The 17918-nt window shown below is 35.8% G+C and overlaps 1 long non-coding RNA gene across 1 annotated transcript; it reads right to left on the reverse strand.

Moving 5' to 3' along the window:
• Window positions 1-2550: 2550 nt before the first annotated feature.
• On the reverse strand, window positions 2551-7257 carry LOC136846092 (uncharacterized). Its single transcript, XR_010855322.1, has 4 exons — window positions 7142-7257; window positions 6282-6395; window positions 3857-5753; window positions 2551-3061 (listed from the first exon to the last, which is right to left on the reverse strand). It is a non-coding gene; the product is annotated as an uncharacterized lncRNA (long non-coding RNA).
• Window positions 7258-17918: the final 10661 nt, after the last annotated feature.

Genomic DNA, 17918 nt, shown 5'->3' on the forward strand with positions numbered 1-17918 from the left:
GATAGGACTTGTTAAAATTTAAGTGCAGACATTGTCCCAACTGATTTAGTTCCAAAATTGAGACAAACTCTTCTGTTATGATTTCCTTTCTTGACTCAAATCTTTATCTTCCCTTTACTTTGATGCTCTGCTTCTTTAACCTAACCTCCTTCCAATTCACACCTTGCATGGAAAATCAACCCCTTTGTGAGAGCATTACAAAGGAAAAGATACGCGTGACTAACAACTCGCCTAGTTGCTAAAAGCTCCACTAGGAAATGAATATCTTTATAACAAAATGTGTGGGAAATATTTAGTTGTCTAGTGAAAAACTACTGACAAATTCTCGAGACGGTTTCAATTATTCGAGAAAACATACCCTTGAATTTACTTAATATACTTGAAATGTTAAAGTTACCAACTAACTTCCTTTAAAACAACATTTCGAATTTGAATTTGCTTACAGATCGATTTACGTGGAACATTTCCAGTATAAAGCAAATATTCCTCGAAATAAATTAAGTTTGAGTAACACTTGGAATTTGAGTTTACTTCTTAAATCCTTTATCCACAATGTCATTGTCCACAATATCAAAATGTCCTTAAGTAACACTTTCAATTCGAAACCTCCACAAGTCAACAGTGTCTTGAAATATGCAGAAATACCGTGACAATGATGCTCTTGATGAGATATCCTCCAATATTTACAGTATTAACTTTTGATTGGCTGTTTTTAATCTTAAGCAGTACGCATCATTTGGTTTGTACAAAATTCAGTATCATTTAATTGCTTGAAAATAATGACAAGTTCTCCATTTTTCATCGATTCTGAAATGAAAGTAATAAACTGAATTCCGACTGTGATATCTCTCCAGTATTAAACAAAACCTTTCAATAGCCTAAGTTTTAAAATAGCAGTACCGATGCTTATACTATACATATTAATAAAGCAAGACCTAGAAACTATAATAATTTTAATTCTAAAGGAATTCTGATATGAATCAATAACGGAGACAAACTAAGAATGAAGGCTACGAAAGTGTATCAGAAGTTTAACTCCAGGTCCCTACTATGACGGATGCTATTTAAAAGTAAAATCTATAACACTTGTTGACAAAAATATGAAAAATAATTTCCAGAAAATATTATCTATTCTATAAGATCATATCTCGCGTTTTATTTCACAAAACCATCCCTAACAACACTGCCCTAAAATGGAAGACAGGAGTATCTGCAAAAGTGCAAAACTAAGAAAAATGGTAGCTACTCCTTGCATTACTATTGATTTTGCAGATACTGCAAATGGGACCCCCTAAATACTGTGGAAAGCATTGAAGAATCATTCTGAAACTGCAGTAACTTGTGTATTAGTGTTTCACGAGCCCAACAGGTGACAAATCTCAATTTCGAAAATTTTGCAGGTACTGAAGTTTTCCATTTTAGGGCAGAATACTGACCACCACGAAAATATTCCCCAAATCTTTAAGACCCATTCATTCTAATTAATGAACTTTTTGCTACTGATTATATATGAACTTCAGCTAAATTACTGAAAATGATTAGAATAATAATCTAATTAATCTCGTGTGAACTTTGCACCCAGGCAAGTATGCCTCGAATAATGACCTATTGGACACTGCAATTCAATCTTAAGGTGAATATGTATTCTAAAAACAAAAAGTTACCTGCCATTAATATTAAACTAAGTTAAGGGGAAAAAATATTCTTAAAAATGAGTGACCTCTTCGATGTAAAATATTCAAAATGTAACCATGACTACCTAGTAGCTGATATTACACCGATAAAAATTTGGTTTAATATTACGTAACCTGAAGCATTCTGCTAAGAAAATCAAGCTAATACTATATACCTGAAGCATAGCTATATCAGTCCTATAAGACTTTTAAGTAAGAAGATATGTATCCAGAAACTAAGCTTTTTGATAACTGATATTAAACTACAGTATTGTGAATATTATGTAAAAAAACATGTATCCTGAAGAATGCCAGATAGCTAGTACATACTGAACTACTTGACTGCTGATATTAAATTGATAAGAAATTTATATTAAAAACTTACGTCTCCTAAAAATATTGAGGTACCCGGAAACTGTTTGCAAGTAAAAAATATTTATCCTAAAATGTATTTATATGAATATTAGGCAAAAAATACTATGTATCCCGTAACGTACCAAGCACTTATTGCTTAAGAAGATTAAGTGAACAATATGTATCCCAAAAAGCTGAGCTACTTTATTCCTGACAGAGAAATTAAAGTGAAAAACAGTATCCTGATACACACTGCCTAACTAATAGCTGATATTTAAGTGATACGAAGTCTTCGAAAGACCAGAACTATTGTACCAGTAGCAAGTTTAAGCAAAAATTATATATATCCTGAATTACATTAAACTACCTCGTTCAATAAGACTCCTATTTTGCCCTAAAAAGGAAGACTGCAGGATCTGTAAAAATGCAAAACAGAAAAATGGTAGATACTCTCTTGCCTTACTACTGATTTTGCAGATACTGCAAATGGGACCCCCTAAATACTTGTGGAAAGCATTGAAGAATCACTCTGAAACTGCAGTAACTTGTGTATTGGCGTTTCACGAGCCCAACTGGTGGCATATTTAAATTTCGAAAATTTTGCAGATACTGCAATTTTCCATTTTAGGGCAGTATTGTTCCAATTTTAAAAGTGTAAGAAGCAAAGTAGAATTCTACTTTGGGTTAATAGGCAGTGCAGTTTTAAAACCATGACAAAACACCTCCACTAAAAGTTACATACTATCCTATTCAGAGGAGATAAGACCATAATCTCTCACCAACAAAGTATGACTTAACATTTATGTTGATGGGACCATTTTTTCCACATCATCTCTATCATCAGTAACAATTATCATTTCTGATTTGCCACTGTATTCCGACCCATTATACAATTTTAGTAAATAATAACACTGAAGTTGCCACTTGAAGGAAATGTTCTTTGATTGAAGACACTAGGATGCTTGAGAAATTCCAAGGTGAGACTTGAGTATTCAAACGTGTCTCACTTATGCTTGCCAGTTGTTGAAACTTTCCTGAGGAGATGAGGAAGAAGTTAATGCTATATCACGCTGATATCTTTTGGCTTACAAGGTATAAAGGTATAATTATTAGTTACAGACAGGCCGCCCCACTCATCCTAAACCTATGGCCCTTTTATTAAGATGGGAAGGGAACTTTTTTTATACGTATTGAACATCAAAGACACCTTAATGAAATTAAATCTTGTTTGGTCACGTGCAATAAATATTAAAGTATCTAAAAATTGAACTGCAACGCAAATTTCACAAAAAAGTGATAGAGGCTTCTACGCGTTAGTTTCAATTAGCAAATCACAGTGAAGAGTTCCGAAACTTGATTAAATATTATTATTATTATTATTATTATTATCAGCGGTACATTATCCTGGATCATCTGTAATGAGGTGGTTAAGTAAAGCAGCTCAGGCCCCTTCAGAAGAAAAAATTACATTCCCCTTACTAAATAACAGTATGTACCTACAACTCAGAATGCCCATACACTTCAAAAATAAAACTAAAGTGCTATTATCTGATACTCTTTGAACAGTCCACGCCTAGAATAAAATTTCTTGCAAAGTCTGCTTTTATTTTAGCTCTTTTAGAATTCCATGACTATGATTATTTACCTTCAGTAAATGCCACCTTTAAATTCTTGATCATTCTAGTACTACCACTCATGGTTAACTGTATTTGCCAAATTTTTTACTTTTGTATTTATATGATGAAGAATTTAAGTGTTATATACCTTATCTGATTGTCTCCTTAAAGGCTACAGCAGAATTTCATACTACTAAATACATCAAGACTCACCCAGGATAATAAAGGTTTTGTTGACTCAACCCAGCAGTCAGGTTTTCCTTCACTTGTGCTTGTTTACGGGAGACCCTCCTATTAGCCAACATTTGGTTCATCAACAAGGCCCTCTCGTCTGTTTTCTTGAAAAAGTACTACTTTTCTGTCATAACACTGTTAGATATCTCCATGTTTCCGCATTTTTAGTTCCTATGACAACTGAGTAATCTGATGAACGGCGCTTGAAAAAATTTTTTTCTCCGTTATCTTCACTGCAACCTGATTCTACATAGTGCTTGATAGTAGTTCATTAAATGAAGTTTCATGAATAATTCTTTGATTTTCTTGATTCCTATTATTTAGTTGCTGTGGGTGATTACCTACCCTGCACCACCAGTTCTTGTCTGCACATGATTAAGTTCACGGGTATTGGGAACATTTAAATAATTTTTTTCTCCTTTTTATTGTTAAACAGGTTTGCATCGTTAGTATGATATCTGTTCAAGTGTTTACAGTCTATTCTCGTTTTTAATAGTTTTGTTTCTCACTGATAGACTGTTTTCCTTTCTTAAAATTTTGCATTTTTTTCTGGGTATGTCTGTAGCATACACTTTCAATTACAATTACAGTTATTTAACCTCTGGTCTTTCCCATACTTTTCTTGCATTTATACTGTTATGTGTAGCTGTGAGCAGTACCTGTCCTGGACCAGGCACTTGCAACTTTGCACACATTTCTTCATGGACATTGCAGCTTAGCACACCTCCAGTCATGGAGAATACAGCAATAAATGGCGGTGTAACTAGTGGTCTACCCTATTTGTAATTATTTACCTAACCAAAAACTTATCTTCAGAATAATGTAGTTGCCACCTCCACCAATTGCTTTACGATACCCAGGGTCTTACCACTGCACTGCATGGAGACACATTGATCCTTATATTGTTGCAATCCTGCAGTGGGGTTCAACCCACAGAATGGTGAGATCTGTATTGGTGGCCATTGTCGTCCTTGGGGAGGCTGTTGAGGTCCTAGAGTAAAATTGCAGGATCAGTGCAGAATCCCCTAGTGAGTCACTTGTGCACCATAATGTGTTTCCTTAGGGGGACTGAGACCCATGCTTGGCCATGTCTAGCCTACAACATATTGGTTGTGTCACGTGTCTGCAGTTAGTGCTGTAGGCTCCACAGGCAGAAGGGTAGGTCGGACCAAGTGAAGTCTTGCTCCACTTTTCTCTTGTCTGGAGTTCACACATTTATGTCAAGAGTGGCTGTCCTACTGGACTGTTTCAAGAGACAATGATGCCATGGGATGCTTTTGGATGTACACTAACACCAAGCTTGCCTTCACCAGCTGGTGGTGTATGGAAGTTATCTTGTTACCTTACAGTTGTGAAGGATCCCTACCCTTAACAGAAATACCCAGTTCTTCCTATTCTAATTTGCTTTGGTAAGGCAGGAGGTTCTTTGAACCTGGGTGAGGTGATCAGTTATGAGACTAGGTTCCCCAAGACTAGAACTATATTGCAGCTTGATCAATGTGCTCGATGTACCCCCAGCACTGTCAAGCCACTTACCAGTCTTCATGGTATGGAGAACAGTGGTTGTTCACTGCAACCTCATTACATGGCATGAGAAGGACGTTTGATTGTATGATAGCTAAATAACTCGTCATCCAGTCAGTGACACCATGAATGGATTTTCTTCACAATAACAGAGATATCCACTGTCATATTCTGAGTTTTTGTTCTATTTTTTTAGCAGCATTGTGGCTATTGTCTTCTCATCATAGATTTTTAAGTTTGTAATATTTGTTTTTGAACAATTGTATGCCTTGTAACTCGTCTTTATACTCGATTATAATACCTCCAATCAGTAGTTTTCCTTTATTTCACTCAAAGGACTGTAGCAGTGAAACTGGAAAAGAAAAAATGTCTCTATAAAAAACAAAATTAACCTGAATACAATAATGAGCTGATCAAAATACAGTTCTCCTGACCTTATGTAGTGTAGTATGGGAAGTAACGATTAAAATGGGGAAAATCCCAACACAAATTATATTATAAAATTATTGAACGTAATGGAAGATGGCCAATAAACGTAAAATCGGGTTTTTACTTTAATTCTTTCCCAGTCTGTAAATGCACTTATAAATGCGAGCAAAACCCCTATAGACTAATCAGATATTCGAATTAATATTTTCTATTAAGGAAAATTTTTTGACAAAGTCCCCACTTGGCTGAAATATTTAAAAGTAAAAGGAGGAACTTTTCCAACTATGAAAGTTTGTAGGATTCTTGTAAGAGATCAAGAAAAAAAACTAGGTATATTACTTTTATATAATCCACATTTTTAGTCATGCTGTGCATAAAAAATAAGTTTCTTTACCTTAGATTAATAAAAAAAAAAAAAAAAAGAGGCATATACTCGGATACACTTCCTTACCATTCAGCAATAACTCGTCACATAACAGTCATTGTCACAGAGGAATCTGAACTTCAAACAGCTTTGCTGTGGACGTAACGTGACCAGTCGTACATACGAGTAACGCTCAGGGGCCTAAGAAACGAGAAAATTACAGTCATTATTAATACAGAATTACATCTGGAATACTGCCCTAAAATGGAAGACTGCAGTATCTCCAAAAATACAAAACTGAGAAAAATGGTAGAGACCCCCTTGCCTTATTACTGATTTTGCAGATACTGCAAATGGGAACCCCTAAATACTCATGGGAAGCATTGAAGAATCATTCTGGAACTGCAGTAACTTGTGTATTAGTGTTTCACGAGCCAAATATGTGGTATATCTCAATTTCGAAAATTTTGCAGATATTGCAGTTTTCCATTTTAGGGCAAAATAGTACTTGGTTGCTAAAATTCTGGGCACACAACGCTGCATGTCTACGGAAATGCCCTTTTAGAGATATCCAGGAATACCACTATCCCAATATTGTATCAGGTTGAGGCTTCCCTATCTCTGTTGTAAACTCTGGTGTGTTTTGTGTTTAAAGCTAAGAGTAAGCTGCCTTTGGTGAAAGAATCTGGTATGCTGAGTGTACAGTATATTGAGTGTGCAAAGCAATGATAATAGAATTAGATTATATGGAAGGATTAATTCGAGAAAAATTTCCATTAAAAAAATGACTGAACTTCGACAGAAAGTATGCAATGAGGGTGTTGGGTAGTAGGATGCTGTAACGGCAGTAAAACTAAAATATGGGGTATACCCCCCCAAGCCAATATAAGTACTCGTATAGGCTCTCCTTCTTGAAGATTGTCCAACCCGATAAAAGACAAACTTACCGATTTTAATGACTGGCTTCTGCTCTATCGTCAAGGCTAGTTGAATAGCATGCTTCCTCGGCATAAGTTCTATTTGGTGTTCGAATGGTTCCTCGCTACGATGTTCCTTTCAACCACAATGAAATAACATTCAGAGAATTTTATCATTTCGTACAGTTGAGAATCTGATATTCTGAATGCATGCTACCTTCTACTAAAACTGATTTCACTGGTTATTACTTATTTACTCTGAGTGATATAGTGCGTGTAGATTTGAGATTTATCATGGCGTACACCGTATGTGCCTTCGAAGGTCTTAACGTATGTGTTAAACAAATCTGAGGGTCCTACCGGTCGCCTTCAGCGATATGGGCCAAGATTAAGGCCACAGGTAGCAGATAAGGTCTTGTCTACTACACCACAATACTATAGTGCTTTTTCACCGTAAACACATCCGAAATACAGTTCCCGCCAGATTAGCAAAATCAGCATTCTATAACGAACTAAAATAACAGCAAGATACTATCCACGTGATACTATCTGGGCTTCAAGCTTCATTTACGAGTTAAACGATACCCATCGTTAAATGGACCACAGCTACCTGCAAACGGTCAGAGCTCTTCTCCCGGCCTTTAACCCTAGAATCAAGCACTAGAGACCTTAAATATTAAGCAGTAATAATTTCATACATTATGTAGTCACTGAGGAAATATTCATCGTGGTTTTTCTGCCATCATAATGATGACAGTCTTCAAAATTTAATCGTTAATTGTCTTACATGCTGCCTAACCTTTCCAATTTTCATCACATACCATAGAACTTAGTCCTTCGCATTCTGCTCCACATAAGTTTTTCAGTCCTGCTTCGAAAATGATTGAAATGTCTGGTCAACTATGCAAAAACGATTCAAGGGCCTATTTCATGTAAAAATCTCAAAACTAATGCATTAAAGTCCACAGAACACCAGACTGCAAAAGGCCCTATAATTACGTCAAAATTCTCGCATGGAATATATTAAAAAAAAAGCAACACAATAAACAAGACAATTTGACGTATTACAGGGAGAGCTATTCCGATACAATGCTGGTACAGGCATCCGTGCAAGGCATCTTGTATCATCCAAAAACAGATACTAGTTTACCCAACCAGCTACAGCACCTTCAATAAACATATCCTAAAAGAACAGCCTTCTATTTTGCAGGTTCTAGGTTGATTCCGTGGACCACTATAGTCTGTTCACCCTTCCTGACTTGCAAGTAATGAAGATTAAGAAAAATACGTTCGAGTACCGTGAGTTCTTCCATAACCATCTCTCCCATCACCAACAACACCCCTATTCCCCCTCCCCACCAATACAACCATCAGATTTACCTGTAATACAATTTACTGTAAGGGTACTCAAAACACTAACTAACATATATACTATAAACCTAAGCAATGGACACTTTTTTAACCGCCCATAGTATAATTATACATTATTTTTTCCTGTTCAATGTTTTGCTGCAGTAATAATCGCAAAATATGCCTCAATGCTTTTTGTCAAAAGCAATATATAAATGGTCAAATGGCACCAACATGTACAGCGCTGTCATTTATAACTGCCACAAAATAACAGTTCTTCACGAATGATTTCAGTTATCGCAGAAACTTCAGATCACCCCACAGACACGTGACTCAATCGACTCGATGACACCATCCGAAGCGGAGGTCTATTTGCAGAGTTTGCCTGCGATCGCCAAATCATAATGCAGGGCCTTGACGACTGATTTCAGCAAATACGTTTCAATACCTTGGCACAATGGGCCTTGAGGATTTCATTGGGCTTTGTAGTGTCATATCCCATAGCGTTAAAATGTGATGACCCCATAACTACCAAGCAAGCAAAAGTCTAGTGTAGTTTCTTGACGTTCCATCTGTTTGTAAGTTAAGGAACATTTTCTTGAAGTGACAGAAATCAGTAAAATAAAAATTTTACTACAGTTTTGGAAACAGGATTATAATCACTACTCAATACCGAATTTTCTCGCATCCTCATATAAACAAAAATAGTTTTATTTCCCACTCTCTCAGGAAGCACCCCACCCTGCAAGCTACGTGGAGTACAGGTTTCTATAATTAGGCTTAAAGCACCGTGATTTGCTTACGTAAGAAGTGGTCATTCTTTTTCAACTATCCACTGTCATGTACAAACATTTATTTTTAATAGTAAATGTCCTCGTGCATTTTTTGTGCTTATTCCTTAAACGGAGCTTCATTACAAACAATAACAGAAAATAAAATAATCAGGCATTCAAGATTTTCACTTCGTTTTACGGTCTCATAAAATCTGCGAGCTGAAACCACGTCTTTAAAGCTCGCTTATCTTTACGACTTAAGAGAGAGAGAGAGAGAGAGAGAGAGAGAGATAGAGAAAGTCTGAAAAATGGTTTCAACGGATGACCTCATCGAGGCCCTCCGGTGTTTATAAGATATAAAGTTTGACGGAGCCTGACTTAATTCTTTCTTAATTTTTCTCTATCCATCTGAAGCTGTAACCCACAAGGATTACCTAACGGTCAAGTACTTAATTCAGTTATTGGATGACCTCATCGAGGCCCTCCGGTGTTTATAAGGTATAGAGTTTGACGGAGTCTGACTGTTAATTATTGCTTATTTTTTCTCTATCCATCTGAAGCTGTGACCCACAAGGATTACCTAACGGTCAAGTACTTAATTCAGTTATGTCAACATGTGCGCCGTGAAATTTTAAGAACACGTGCCAATGCCGTTCATTTCCAGTCTCGTAACCGAACACAAGTCATTTTAAAAGGAGAGAGAGAGACTCAATAAATCCTAATTTATTGTTGCTCAGAACTGAGGAAATTCCGAATTCATTCAATCCTCGGCTAATGAACTAACGGGGTGGGCGTGGCTGAGGCAACCAGCTGTCAGAGAAAGTTGTCAACGGGCGACTTGGAAATCGCTCTTTCAATTTCTGCCGTGAGATATGTTGGCGGGGACAATTTTTCTTTACAAAAACCTCACATTGTCAAATATTTGGGAAAACTTTACTTTAGTTGCGCGGCATGATTCCCGCCAGTCGTTGACAGGGACAGGTTCCTCAACATGAATAGACCTATCCTTTCCTATAATGGCAGGTCCTGACCTAACCAGATCTTACCTACCTAACCTACAGAAGAGCTCCTCACGGGGATATCTTTTATCAACAGAAATTTTCAGACTAAACAATATAGAAAAGAGCGTATATAAAGCAGTGCAGGCGAGATCATTTGTGAAATTTACAGGCAATTTGAGAAATATACTAATTTTTTTTTGTGTGAGTTTTGATTTTCATCCCCGGAGGGCTAGTACTAAACAAGGCGCCCGGAGGAACTTCCTGTAAAATCACCATACCTGTCACTATGGTTGTTTCCCTAATTACACTGTTACAAATTCGTGATGATTATCCAGCAGGTACTTAAGCCATTCCTACCTTAATTGCAGAACTGATATAGTTAGGAATTCGTAATGTTTGTTCAGCAAATACTTGGCTTTTGACCACAAAGGTTATCGTAATTAGGAAAACATTAAAACGTCAGAACAAACAGACTAATTTACCGAAGATTTTTCCTACCAGTTTTTAAAGTGAAGGGCCGTATCATCTTCATTTTAGCCATGAGGTTCGTCTCATTTAAATTTTATCTTATTCTTAAATGTTCATTTTAAATTGCGCTTCCTGTACTACTGCATCATTGGCGCTCTGCGTATGGCATGCTGATTTATCATCCTCTTGCTTTTTTTCTGTTTCCACATCACCACAGACTTAAAAGGGCTGCCGGTGTTTGTGTCTGTTGGCTGTGTGGAATCCTACAGTCCACATAAGGCCTTTTGTCCCCTTCCACACCCTAACATATTTGCGACGAAAGTTGTGTCACGGACCCCGAACTACACTTAAGTTTAAAGGCCTAAGAATTTTGTCCCAAATCTGGGAAGTCAATTTCGAAGGACTTCAGACTACATGAACACTCCTGGAAATTTAAAAAATCCTAATTTTCACGACCACAATATGCCTTTCGATGGACAATAGTTATTCGAGCCTACACCGTCTACCAAATCAAGAATAACCCATAGAACTTGTAAAACTAGGCTTACCAAAGTCCTTGTCTTCATTTCGTAAACACTTATTTAAGAAAACTTCCATTCCTCTTCGTGTCTGGAAGTACAATGAGTCCTCCAGTCAGGATGGATATTGCTCAGGCCAATCAGAGACCTCCACAATGACCAAACTTTCTATTGCCCTTCTTCATTGGCTGAAAGTTTTCGATCTTTGTTAGGGATTCTGTCATTGGCTGGTGGGACGAGAACCAATTTTCAGAAAATGTTTATGTAGGGATCATTTGTTAACTTCAGTTTTTTTTAAAGTATGTATGAATGGTTAATTTAAAAGAATTGATAGGTAAAGACAAGACCAAAGATGGGGAAAATAAGGTAACAATGAAAATTATAGATCTAAATATGAGCATCATAAGCTCACAATCAGCATACAAAGGATTTGAAGTGTCTAAACGAACGGTTTTTAGTTCCCAAAGCTCACCTCATGAAAGCAGTACAGACTTTTCGATAGCTGTGTTTCGACGAGGGGGCTTTATTTAAAAAAATACTGTTCAGTATTTTCTGGTATATTCTACGTAAGCAAAACCCTATTTAGCATGAGTTGTCTGCATTTACCATTTCCCATAATTTTCGATATCAAGTCCCCACTGCCCATCCCCACCCCTTGAGACATTAGAGACAATCTTACACAGAAGTATTTTTATATCTTCAACTTTTTTAATCCTTGTTATGCTTATGTGCAAGTCACTAAGGTATGTAAATCTTCAACTTATTATTGAAAAATAGTTTGAAAATCAACTGTTCATTTCTAAATTTCCCGTAAGACAGATGTCCGCCTATTTACATTGGCTCATGTTAAAATACTAAGAAAACGTAACAGGAATTCGAATGAAAGAAAACGAAATTTCATAGGATACCAATCTGAAATGGTAAATTACACTCTGCACACTATGTATTTTCTTTAACAGATATTCCTTCAAAATGAAAGCTTATGACAGTATAAATATTATTATTCTAAACATCTTTTGTAACTGTACGGCATTTTAGCAGTTTCCACAGGAGAAAATGAAAAGAAATAAGAAAAGTCCATCTTCATAGTGAAAGTATTTCATATACGAAAAAAATGCGACGAACTACAAATACACTAACCATAAGAACTTTCTCAACTCAAAAAAAGTTCCACATTATATGAAAGTCTTAAATATCTGTGACATCTTACGGGGGTAGTGCCGACAGTGCACCTCATGCAGTTGTAGGCAATACTTAAGGTTCTTTGCAGCGTGCCTTCGGCCCCTAGCTGCAACCCCTTTCATTCCTTTTACTGTATCTCCTTTTATATTCTCTTTCTTTCATCTTACTTTCCAACTTCTAGCAATTGATTCATAGTGCAACTGCGAGGTTTTCCTCCTGTTACACATTTCAAACCTTTTACTGTCAATTTCCGTTTCAGTGCTGAATAACCTCATAGGTCCCAGTGCCTGGCCTTTGCCAAAATTCTATATTCAATTCAATTAAATATCTGTGAAAGATAATTTCTTCAGCTTTAATGACAATGACAGTTTTGCATCAACATCAAGCCTATTTTAATCTAAAATTTGACTTAATAAACAATCATATTTTCCCTTACCTGTAATGGCAGCTATCCTACACTTTTTTTAAAATGGTGATATTTGTGAATATATAAATATAACACAGAAAATCTGCACAAAAATGATCATGACTTACATACATTTTCAAATAGTAAGAATTATGCCTGGATGTGAAGAGAAAATACGATTGAAATATATTTTCCCCTTGTTGAATTGGGCTTTCAACAATCAAACTTTAATGTGTGTTATATAACATGCTTTCCCAATCTCGATTCATGACAGCACACTCATTTATCTGACAAATGAGTCAAAGGTAATAGCATAGGTAAGCCTATAGTTAGACTTAAAATATCTGATTTAGCAATCATAGTCCTGTTTTGTATCTAATGATACTTAGCATCATTAAAGTGATTTCAGACCAATGTATAGGCGAAATCAAAGTGATAACTAAGGTAAAATATTAGGTAAATGTAAGGTAAAGTAAATAATAATAAGGAAAAAAAAAGATATTGTAAACAAAAGTAGGATACGAAACACGATACCTTGACTTTTGTCGTTTATTAGCCTAGTCATGTCAAAAGTTACATATTGAGTGATTTTATACAATAACTGTACCCTCCATACTGCTTGATCATTCTATACATTATGAATAGATTTAAGCTAACTAGACAATTTCAAAATGAACAGCACAATAGCCTGACATTCAATGTACTAACCTGGCTTTATATGGGTTATGGGTACATTAATACACCTCTCGGTACATATGGTTAATCTTGCGTGACTGAATGAATAAATCACGAAATTTATGCCATAATGTCAAGCACTGGGACACTGTCAGTCATTCAGTGCTTAAGACAGTAATAAAAGAGAGTTGGAGTGGTTGGACAGCAAGATATAGATCTAAAAAATAGAGATGAAGTAAAGGGACCTAAAGGAATGCGGGAGAAAACCCAAAGTTGCACGAGAATGATTATTCAGAAGTTTGGAGACCAAGATGGTGGAAATGAAAAGGGAATAAAGGGAAAAATAAAAGGATAAAAAATGGATGCAGCTAAAGGCTTAGTAATGCCTACAGTGCACCACGTGAGGTGCTTAGACTTGCATAATAATCCTTAATTCACCAGTCATTTTAATGTTTTGAAGACAAAAACATTATTTAAAGATAAAACTTGGTGCATTATAAGGAAAATATTGTCATCTAACTTGCAAAACTGCGATTTACCTAAAGAAAGCAGTGTTGACACATTGCTGATCGAAATGGTGGTTCTTGCAAATCACAGATTCTGTTCCACCAAAGTACTTGCAGGTAGTTCCCATCTTGGTTCCTGTAAAACAGAATCACTATCAATACAAATTACATGTCAAGACTAGATATTAGTAATAAACTTCAAAACGAATTAATAACTTCACGAATAACTTTTTCAAACAGAGGTAGTTATGTTCCGTAAAAGTCTGTTGAGTAGGTATGGTTTCAAGCCAGTAATATTACCTTCTAAAACAGCCAAACAAGTTCCTACTTGAGAAACAAAATGTTTTTTTTTTTTAACTGCAGCATGAAATTGTATCTGCTGAAAATATTTTACTTTTACTTTCACGAAGAAAAACTTGGAGCAACAAAACGCAAGCGGATGTCGCTATACAGAATACGTAAGACTGGCTAACCTAAACCCCTGACGCAGCCATATCACCCAAGAAAATATACCAATTTTCCTTGCTTAACAATGCCTCCGTTTTTCCAGTGAAATTATGTGTAACAGGATCAGCCATTAAAATTATTGAAAATCTATACCATCACATAAGTTTGTAGTATTCAGCTACTCTAGAAGTATTACAGAGACCATTCTACATTATGAAAAAAAAAATCCTTGCACGACAAATTAAATTTCTATCTCACAAATTATATGAAGATGGTATGAAAAAGTAAAAATACGAGTTTGTTGAACTCCTGCCCATGTATGCATTTAGGAAATGGTGATGCTGATAAAGCGACCACAACTGCAAATACTATATCAAAAGCTCATGTAAACAGCAATTATATAGCATCTCTACTAACAAAACAGAGCAAGCCGAATGTTGGAATATGGAATTCATATCATTAACAGGAACGAAACACAAATAATTCTGATACATCTTAGAATCAGTCGATCTCGTTTGACCAATGGATATTTGATGAATAGCCTACATAATACAGTATGTAAACATTTCCAATTGCAATAATGAGTTCCTAATAAACCTTAGCATTTTGAAAGATATATCTGTGTTTATCAAAATTGTCATTTTAAAATCTAAACTATAAAAACTAATTCCAAAGCGAATTCCTCAAATTTTTAACAAATAAATAATACAAACTTCTGTGTTTACCTAATTACTAAGGGCTTATGTGATTGCGTGTTTCAGAGCAGAAATTACTGTAAGGGAATCGTACCCAAACACGCCATCTCTAACGTGGTATAAGATTTGGAATACATGCCACGAGATCGGTAGAGCAAAGTTGCATTACGTCAGTTAGGGTCAATGTGGTAGATTTATTAGCAAGAATAATTAAGTGCAAACATGCGTAACTACCAACATGTTTGATCACTGTGATGACTGTTAGAAAATCAGTCATTTTTACCGGAAGTTCAAAGTTCAAGTTACCAAGCCTATAATATGTTAGGTTTCGTCACATATACCAGGAATTTAGCTATTTATGAATATCCATCGTTAATTACGTGCGATTGCCAATCTATCACATTTACCCCGTTATTTACTGCAAACAATTACAGCCCATAACAGATTTGCATTAAACAAGAGAGGTAATTTGATTTTCTGAACTGGATGTTTCCTTTTTTTTTTTTCTTTTTAGTTTTCTGTAAGAGAAAACTATTGTGCCTGCTTTGTCTGTCCGTCCGCACTTTTTTCCGTCCGCCCTCAGATCTTAAAAACTACTGAGGCTAGAGGGCTGCAAATTGGTATGTTGATCATCCACTCTCCAATCATCAATCATACCTAATTGCAGCCCCCTAGCCTCACGGAATCTGACTCATAGCTCTATTTCTTACTATGAATTTCTGTTCAGCAATGACGACACTTTTCATAATTGAACTTCGGGCATTTCTGTGAGAAGAAGGCATATATATATATGAGTGTGTATTTGATTAACTCTTTTTCTTTCCCTTCTTCTCATAGAAATGCCCGAAGTTCAATTATGAAAAGTGTCGTCATTACTGAACAAAAATTCGTAGTAAGAAATAGAGCTATGAGTCAGATTCCGTGAGGCTTGGGGCTGCAATTTGGTATGTTTGATGACTGGAGGGTGGCTGATCAACATACCAATTTGCAGCCCTCTAGCCTCAGCAGTTCTTAAGATCTGAGGGCGGACAGAAAAAGTGCGGACAGAAAAAAGTGCGGACGGACATACAAAGTCAGAAAACTAAAAAAAGGAAGCATTCATTTCAGAAAATCAAATCGAAAACCCTACCAATTTATGGCATGACCATAATTACCGCTCGTAAAAAAAAATCCCTTACCATATGCTCAGCATTAAAATTTTTGTGGGTAAATGTTTTTTGTGTCGGAATATCCGGCTATTTGTGTACGAGAAACATACAGTAAGGTAAATGCGCGTGTGTGTGTGTGTGTGTGTGTGTGTGCGTGTGCTTTTATTCTCCATCTGTTTCTCCCTTACATGAAACACGTATGCAACGACAAAAAACCAACATCCTTCACTGTTTTCAAGTTCAATAACAAACAGCTATCCGTGCGCTTGTGTGAGAGAGAGAGAGAGAGAGAGAGAGAGAGAGAGAGAGAGAGAGAGAGAGAGAGAGAGAGAGAGAGAGAGAGCAGTATGGAAATTACAAAAAAAAAAAAAAAAAATCCGGCAAAAAGGAATTTTTAAGGCTTTTTTTTTCATCTCTGAATGGCCGTCGTTTACGAACTTTTCCTACTTTTTTTATCACTTTTTTTAATCAAGCATTTTTTAATTGCAAAAACGCAAGTGATTTTTGAAACAGGAAATTTTTATTTCGAGCACTTATGTCATGAATGAGATGGTAAATGGGCATTCATTTTCGCAGTACTGTGTTATTAGAGGCCGATTATATTTCCGTGAGACCTGGGCTATCCTTTTTTTTATTAAACTGGTACAGTGATAGATTTTCCAAAAATACGAACGACAGTGTTTGAAAGGATTACAGATTACTGATAAAACCACCGCCATTTTTTAAAGGAGTTACCTTTAATATATCTACATTTTAACTCTTTTTGTTGTACTGAATTCAATGGAGGATTATGAAAATAAATATTAGGGCACTCATGAACAAAACAGAACCTGTCATAAAGAGAAGCATAAGGTTTTCAAACAACCTAAAAGCGAATTTTTATTAAAAAAATGTATTAGAAAAGAGTGAATTAGCTAACACTCCAAGGATTGGACTAATCTCTCTCTCTCTCTCTCTCTCTTCGTGAAACAGTAAAATCCTTATTAATTTATGCAGAAGTTACTAATGGGTTTTGGAGATTGTGATCTAATCATTTCACTTTTCCTTTTATTAAGAATACGTATTTGCAATGGAAAATATTTCGACTTTATTTGACAAAAATGCATGAGTGAAACTAAAAAAAAAAAATATTCACGTTCACCGTTCTTCTTTTACGAACTCTTTCAACCTCGTTTACTAGTTTATGCAGCTTCTATTCACTATTCCCAATCAACTCAGTATCATCAGTTATAAACATCAGGCACTCCACACTCCATTCATGACCTCTCCTCTTATCCCATGCCTTTTTATTTACATTTCATGCCCTTTTCTGAACTCTTGCCTTGCTCTGTTTCTCTAAATATAAAATAGATATAAACTTCTGAACCCAACATGTCACTTTCCCATTTATATATTTTACTATAAAATTTGGTTTCGTCATAAAACCCACAGTCACTCTCACAGAATCATCTACACTGCGTGTCTGTTAATTACATCACAGTTTTTTTTTGGTACATGCATGTTCCATACAGCTCTTAATCTTTACTCTAAAACCTATCACACAAGTTTTTTTTTTTTATAAACACCTGATGCCTACATCCTCATCCTTGTCTCAGCTACACATATCTTACCTTTTTAGTCATTCTGTTTTCTCTTTTA

This window comes from Macrobrachium rosenbergii, chromosome 14, assembly GCF_040412425.1.
Source record: "Macrobrachium rosenbergii isolate ZJJX-2024 chromosome 14, ASM4041242v1, whole genome shotgun sequence".
Lineage (NCBI taxonomy): Eukaryota > Metazoa > Arthropoda > Malacostraca > Decapoda > Palaemonidae > Macrobrachium > Macrobrachium rosenbergii.